An 8,303-nucleotide genomic window follows, 5' to 3' on the forward strand; every position below is an offset into this window, starting at 1 on the left:
CCAGCCGCTCCGCGGCATATGGGATCCTCCCAGACCGGGGCGCCAGACCGGTTCCCCTGCATCGGCAGGCAGACGCGCAACCACTACGCCACCAGGGAAGCCCCAAATGAAGGACTCTTAACCCTGTGGGTGGATAAGGAATTCTGTAAGGAAGGTATCCTCACCCAAGGAGAGCAGGTTCCTATACTTTTCTCACATCACATCCCTGTACAATTCCCATTGATCTTGGTCCAGGCATTCCCAGTCCTCTTGAGAGAAATCTATGGGCACATCCTGGAATGTCAGCAGTCCCTGAAATTAAAAGTACACATGCCATGTGGCCACGGGAAGAGTTAATAATATGACCCAAGAAGAAAACAGCAAATTAAGAGAACTGGTTTTAATTTAGAAGAGTGTCTTTAATTATCCACTAATATATATCTATATATATGTATAGATATAAATATATTTATATATAGGTAGATAGATAGATAGATTTTTTTTTTACAAGTAACTTTCTATATTTCTAACTACAAAAAAAAGAGTATGGCATGTGATCCACAAAAGCAGTATAGAGACTATACTTATCTGGAAAAGAAATGATAAAATGATGGTTTCAACAGAGGCATATGCATTTTTGAGTGTTTTATTTATATCAAACTGGATAAAATGTGTGTATTTCTCAGACAGAAGACATGTCGATGTAGAAATGTACCTTTCAACTATTCATGGGTCCACAGGTACTCTGGAGAGATTGTAAAATTGCATATTGTGATTCAGTAGGTCCGGTGGGCCTGAGTTCTATGCTTTTAAGAAGCTCATTTTTAACTAGTTATGCCACAGTCTCTGATTCATTAACGACAATTGTGAATAGCAGACATAATTAGAAAGGTAAAAATTCGTATTTAGGGACTTCCCTGGTGGCGCAGTGGTTGAGAGTCCGCCTGCCGATGCAGGAGACTCAGGTTCGTGCCCCGGTCCGGGAAGATCCCACGTGCCGCGGAGCGGGTGGGCCCGTGAGCCATGGCCGCTGAGCCTGCGCGTCCGGAGCCTGTGTTCCGCGGCGGGAAAGGCCACAGCGGTGAGGGGCCCGAGTAACACACACACACACACACAAAAAAAAATTCGTATTTAATTTTGAACTTAAAGTGTTTTATGGATTTCACACGTTTAATAGGATAGTAAGCACAGCAGCAACAATCATTTGTGAACATTTACTGTAGACCATGTATATTTCTGACTTTTTGTGTAGGATTCCAGGAAAAAAGCCTGCGCTGCGGCCACAGTGGGCGGGGCCCCAGGCCGGGCCGCCCCTCCAGGACCCCCGACGGGGCCCTGCGCTCCTGGCGGCCCCTCCCTCGGCGCCCCCCTCTCTTCCGGAAGGCCTCAGGGCAGAGCGGCCCCACCCGCTGCGCCGAGAACCGACCCGCGTTTCCGCAGAGCTGGAACACCCGGCTCGGGGTCTCTTCCCTCCGCCGTCACGGAGCTGCCCCGGGGCCCGAGGGGAAGGCGGCCTCACTGAGGCTGCCGGCTGCGGAGGGGGCCCGGCGGCCGAAACCGCGACAGTCGTGCGGACGGCGGGCCGGGTAAGTGGGCGCCGACCCTCCTCCTGGCGAAGCCGCGACAGTCGTGGGGACGGCGGGCCTGGTAAGTGGGTCCGGTGCCCGGGCGGCAGCGCAGGAGCAGCTTCTGAGGGGCAGGGGTTCGCTGCCACCCGCCGCTGCTGTGCAGAACGAGCGGCCGCGGCATCTGGTCTCGGGGAACTTCGGCCCCTCCTCTCGGCCCTGCCCTGGCCTGGCTCACGGGGCCTGGGGGGCGTGGGGCGGGGCTCGGCCTGAGCGTCCTGAGGGGACACGGGGCAAGGGAGGCGCAGGGTCCGGCTGCAGCGTCAGCGCCCCTCCTCCCGACGGCAGGGAAAGCGGGCGAAAGCTCCTCCCGAGGCTCGCAGGCCCCTTATTCAGCCGAGCCCCTCTGCGCCCCTTCCTCCCTGAGCTAAAGTACCGGGGGGAGGGGACAGGGCGGGGAGCTGGCGCAGGTGATGGGGAACATGAAAAGGTGATTGTCAGCTAAGGAAAACCAGCTCTCCCAAGGTGAGGAATGCAGGGCTTTCCTTTGTATGGGAAGATGCCAGATTGTGGGCTCACCGAATTCCTTCCTTTGATATGCACCTCACAATAGAAATAACAAAAAATGACAAATAATAAGGGCAGCAGAATGTTGAAATGTTCTATCTTTATTATTAAAGTGGCAGAAAATCATTTATTAGTAGGTACTGGGGGCAGAAGATGCCTAATTTTATATCTTTTTTCATATTTGGGCAGTTGTTTCAACAAGTAACTTAAAGACAAAGTGGAAAAACAAGGAGGTTTGTGCCTGAGATCATGTTGATGTGAAACCAGGGATGGCCACCTTGTGCCAGGTGAGTTAAGTTTACCTGGCAGGTAGACTGCAGAGTTCCTGAGAAGCAAGGGTTGGAATTTTTCTGCTGGGTGCTCCTTACGTTCTGTGACTTGATTGATTGTGAGTCATGTTTCAGGAAAGAGCTGATCACAGGAAGAGGGTGGGAATAGGGTGATTTGGGGAGCAGCTAACAACATTCATCACAGCTCACGGCCTGAATGAATTTTAAAGAAACAGGAAAACAAATGCTTCTTATGGGATCCGAGAATGTGAGGGCTGGACAATCCCAGGAAATGAGGAACACCCATCCCATTTTCCAGATGAGAAAACAGATGCCCAGCAATGTGAAATCCCTCACCCAAGTTGCACCTGTCTCTCCTCCCCACTACATGGTTCATGAAAGCTGGACTGTTCCTGTCTTGATCACTGTTGAACCGCAAAAAGGGCCAGGCATGTAGGAGCTGCTCCAAAAATTTTGATTGACTGTATGAACAATGCTATTTCCTTCTTTCTCACTCTTTGGTTTTGCCACTCAAGAGCTGTTTGGCTTTGGGAAAATTACTAAACCTCTCTGAGATTATTTCCTTCTTTGTAAAGTGGGGATAAATCTATCTGAGCCAGCAGAGCACCTGCATGAGACATGTGCACTAAATATTGGTCTTTCTCACTCTCCCACGCCATCTCTCTGTTCTTCCCAGAGAAGTTGTACAGGAGGATATAGTACTTTTTCGAAATAATTAATTTATTTATTTATTTATTTATTTTTGGCTGCGTTGGGTCTTCATTGCTATGCGTGGGCTTTCTCTAGTTGCGGCGAGTGGGGGCTACTCTTTGTTGCGGTGCGCGGGCTTCTCATTGCGGTGGCTTCTCTTGCTGCACTTGTTGTGGAGCACCAGCTCTAGGCGCGCGGGCTGCAGTAGTTGTGGCCTGCTAGCTCAGTAGTTGTGGCGCATGGGCTTATCTGCTCTGCGGCATGTGGGATCTTCCCTGACCAGGTCTCGAACCCATGTCCCCTGTTTGGCAGGCAGATTCTTAACCACTGCGCCACCAGGGAAGTCCAATACAGTACTTTATAAAGAGGGGTTTTAATTTATTTCAGATAGTGTACATTGTTCTTGTAGAAAAGATTATTCCCCTATAGAAACATTAACACGCAATACCACTACAAATGCTGTATTCTATGGGTTAGATATTATCAGTAAATTTTATAAGTAATTGGGCAAATGCCAAAGCACAAAGCACTAGGTAGTGGGGAGTAAGAAGACTCAAATCTGGGGTGCCCCCCACCCCAATTTCAAGAGCAGGGTGTGTTTTTCTATTCCATATTTCATCTGGTCTTTGTTTCTCATCCATCCTCTGTGTCTGCCTTTCTCAAGAAGCCTCAGATCCTCCACTTTCACAGCCTCGTGGCTGGCTGTGCCCCAGCTCCCATCCTGGAAGCTCTGCATGCCTGGGTGTGCCTGCTCTCCCTGTGCATCACCAGCTTTGCCAGGGAGATGCTGCGTCCTGCACTGCTTGCTGTACCCCAGAGTGCCTAGACCCTTTTGGTACATGAAGTACACCCTCATCACCATGTGTGCACGCCCATCCCCTTACCTTATATCCTGCCTCTAAGCCAGGCTTGGGGGTGACTACAGTGTGCATTCAGCTATGTTAGGTGCTGGGATCAAAGTGAAGTTCCCAACTTTTGAAGTTGCAGGCTTGAGGGGCACACAGTGATTTAAAGTGGGGCCACCTGACTTAAGGGGGGACTGATTGATTTAAAGCCAAGGCAGCTGCTTAAAACCTGTGTCCCTCAGCTGCAGGACGAGACCAACTTTGGCGGTGCACGGTTCCCTCCAAGCCAGCACTGCTGTTCAGGAAGAGCTTCTAGTAGTGCCTTAGTGCAGGGGGACTTCGTCCGTTGTCTTGCCCCTGCCCTCATAGGGGGGCCACCTGCTCTTCTGGAGGAGAATCAGGGAGGGGGAAGTGCAGAGTCCCGGCTGGAGTTGCGGCACCCCTTGCCTGATGGCAGGGAAAGGCGGGCGGGTTTGTGTGGTGTCTTGGGGCTGGACTCACCAGGTCGACTCAGCCTCTCAGCCTCCTAACCTCCCCCCACACACCCCACAAGAGTTTCCAATAATATGTAATTGCGCCTTAGGTTCTCGGTCTTCAAACTCACACCCAGGCTCCCAGGTCCCTTGAGGAGTAGGGGGGTGGGGTACGAAGGGGTGGCTGCCCTGGGAGACGTTGAGAGAGAAATATCGCCCCTCACACCCCCTGCCCCCTGTAACTGACCCACTGATGCCATAGGATCTCAGGGCCTTTTAGTCAGAGATGCCTCTGCTTCTTTACTCCTGTGTTCAAAACTACACAAAACCAACTCTTCATCCTCTTGCTGCCTTGCCAGGACTTTTAAAGCACTGTTCTTTTGAAGCACTCGTTCCCTAAACTGCAGTTTGGAGCTGTCCCAGCTATTTAAAAGTGTTCTCCTTAAACTGCGACTAAATCCTACTCTTTTGGAAAAACGACCTTCACTTCAGAGGAGATCGTCTTTTCTGCCCATTCCTTCCTTCTACTGCCCTCTTAGAAACCCCTGTGCTTAAAGAGCTTGGTGATTTATTTTTTGCTTGATGTCAAAAATAAACCTTCCCCATGCACCCCAAAAAGCTTTCCTGGAACATAGGTGTTTCAAAACCATGACAGTTTTTTGCAGTTATTATACATTGGGTAGACTGCCTAGCAATCCCTCCAAGAGGCAGAGGTGAGCAACACCTTTACTTATTTGATTGGATGCCCTTCAAGTTTAGGAAGGTCGCATTCTTATGACCCAGCAGATAAGACAGAGCCCTGGATGGCTGTGGCTGTGATTAGATAAATTCTGGTGACTTTATTTCCCTTACTGAGCTGCTGCTTCTAGCTTAAATTCATTTTATTACCTGTCCATTTTTAAAGAAAGACTGACAAAGTCACTGTAATAGGTCAGGAGTCTGAGCTCAGGGTTGGTCAAAGGTACTCACAGGGAGGAAGGTGGATAAAAATTGGTGGGTAGGGCTTCACTGTTGGTGCAGTTGTTGAGAATCCGCCTGCCGATGCAGGGGATACGGGTTCGTGCCCCGGTCCGTGATGATCCCACATGCTGCGGAGCGGCTGGGCACATGAGCCATGGCCGCTGAGCCTGTGTGTCTGGAGCCTGTGCTCTGCAACGGGGGAGACCACAACAGTGAGAGGCCTGTGTACCACAAAAAAAAAAGGTGTGTAAAATAGGAGGGTTGGCAAGTACAGCCAGGACACCCGTGTTCCTCGTGCATACTAATAAAGGCCAGAATCTCCTCTTTTATTTCTGGTGCGAAGTTCTGATGGTTTCACAGGATCAAACTCAAATCATATTCAAACTAGGGGATTTCCCTGAGCATAAAAGGAAGTATCCATCCCTAGCAGGAGTCGCTGCAGAGGAATAAAGACGCATTTGTAGAGAACGGACTTGAGGACAGGGGGAGGGGGAAGGGTAAGCTGGGACGAAGTGAGGGAGTGGCATGGACATATATACACTAGCAAAGGTGAAATAAATAGCTAGTGGGAAGCAGCTGCATATAGTACAGGGATATCAGCTCGGTGCTTTGTGACCATCTAGAGGGGTGGGATAGGGAGGGTGGGAGGGAGATGCAGAGGGCGGGGATATGTGGATATATGTATACAAATAGCTGATTCACTTTGTTATACAGCAGAAGCTAACACAACATGGTAAAGCAATTATACTCCAATAAAGATGTTAACAACAACAACAAAAAACCCCAAAAAACTAAGTCAGTGAAGCCAACGGAGACATTGCATGAGCTTAGCGTTCAAGAAATCCACAAGAGGGCTTCCCTGGTGGTGCAGTGGTTGAGAGTCCGCCTGCTGATGCAGGGAACACGGGTTCGTGCCCCTGTCCGGGAGGATCCCACATGCCGCGGAGTGGCTGCTCCCGTGAGCCATGGCCGCTGAGCCTGCGCATCCGGAGCCTGTGCTCCGCAACGGGAGAGGCCACAACAGTGAGAGACCTGTGTACCGCAAAAAAAAAAAAAAAAGAAATCCACAAGAGAATCCTTTATTCTGTATGCAATGAATGGTCCATTCGAAGAGAAAAATACTTTCTAAAATGTTGTTTTTCCATTTATTGTTCAGAACATTTTTATACCTCTGCATTTCTTAGTATTCAAAGCCGAGTAACGTGAGTTACAGGGAAGCAGCTGTATGATTTAAAGTTGGGTCATGTGATTTAAAAACCAGTGGCAGTTGATTGATTTAAATCCCAGGTATGTGACATGAGAAGGGGCTGCTAAAAACGGCTTTTTCATCTCTGGCTCAGAATATCATATTTACCTTGTTTTCTCTTATGATTTAGAAAACTTGAGCTGTCTCTCCTTGGAATCATCAGGAGAAAAATACAGTATTTCGGGTTCATTCTTACACGGACCCCTCACCGCTGTGGCCTCTCCCGTTGCGGAGCACAGACTCCGGACGCGCAAGCTCAGCGGCCATGGCTCACGGGCCTACCCGCTCCGCGGCACGTGGGATCCTCCCGGACCGGGGCACGAACCCGTGTCCCCTACATCGGCAGGCGGACTCCCAACCACTGCGCCACCAGGGAAGCCCTCAGGTTCATTCTTGAAACCAACTTCTCACGGTTAAGATGTATTGACTAAAAGATCTTCCTTCTTCAAGAGATTCCATACCTCTGTAGGACACTTTATTGTAATTGGAGAAAAAAGAAGAATGAAATCAGGCCAGCAGCTGCCAGAGGTCAAGGCAGCCCCCAGGACTAGGGAAGGAGGAGGAGAAAAAGCTGAGAGTTGCCATTAGAGCAGACAACCTCCAGAGGGCGCGGAAGAACCGGCAGAGCCCACCTGCCACTTCCAGTTTGGCACTCCAGGGTCAGATTTGGGTTTACTGTAACTCCAAGGAGGTGAGAAGAGAGGAGGAATTGATAACCGTCTCCTCTGACTCTCTGGCCCAAATTGCCTGGCTTCACACGGGGAACAGAGTTTTGTTTTCAGCAACTGATGGTGCACTTCCAGGCTGGTCGGGTTGCCCAGTTGCCCGACAGCCTGACAGGCTGTCTGCGGTGGGACCGCCCTCTGTTTCTCCAGAATCTGTACATCAGGAGGTGCATGGTTGTGGGAGCCCATTCACCTCCACCCCCCCAAGGGGGATGGCACCTTCCCTGGCTGTACTCTATGATCACCAGGTACTTGAAATGAATGCAAGTTTTTTGACTTCAGGGAAAAGCTCACATAACCGCTCTGCCTCATAACGTGTGGGATTTACTATAATGGAAGGACATTATAAAGACCAGGTAGAAAACTCGCCTGTTTGTCTCCATGTAGGAGTTTATTTTGCATGAATCCCTCCTACATGAGTACATAGCAGAGGTTTATTTTTGTTCCCATGTGTGTAGTTGTGGCAGAGGATGTAGGTATGGTGATTTGAAGCCCTCAAAGAAATATTCTCAGAACTCTCAAGACTTGTCTTGATTGGAACCGAAAGAGACCTGGAAAAGGAGGAAAAGAAAAGGAGGAGGGAGAACGAATGACTGTTTCTCAGTAAATTCACCTTCCTGGTTGATTGTTCTCTCTTCTCCTTTCTTTTAACTTCTATGTATGTCTAATGGAATAATGTAGAAAGGCTGATTTTTATGCTTTAAAAGATTTTACATCGCAAAGAAACTAGAAGTGGCTAACAACTTATTCAAATCAATTTTACATGGAGACTTTGATATTAAATTTGTATACTAAAATGGGTTAATCCAAATTTTCTCTTTCTTTTTGAGTGAATATTTGTAACAGTTTTGTAGATCATAATTTACCCTAGATATGCAAAATTGTGAGAATGGGTATCATTTTTCACCACTTAAATGATTTCTTTTAAATAAATAGATTGTACACTTTAAATGCCAATGTTGT

The 8,303-nt window shown here is 48.9% G+C and overlaps 1 pseudogene; it reads right to left on the minus strand.

Annotated features, from left to right (window-relative positions):
• The window catches only part of LOC114486998 (cytochrome c oxidase subunit 2-like), a 10,593-nt pseudogene extending 6,570 nt beyond the window's left edge, over window positions 1–4,023 (minus strand).
• Window positions 4,024–8,303: the final 4,280 nt, after the last annotated feature.

Source organism: Physeter macrocephalus, chromosome 10 (assembly GCF_002837175.3).
Source record: "Physeter macrocephalus isolate SW-GA chromosome 10, ASM283717v5, whole genome shotgun sequence".
Lineage (NCBI taxonomy): Eukaryota > Metazoa > Chordata > Mammalia > Artiodactyla > Physeteridae > Physeter > Physeter macrocephalus.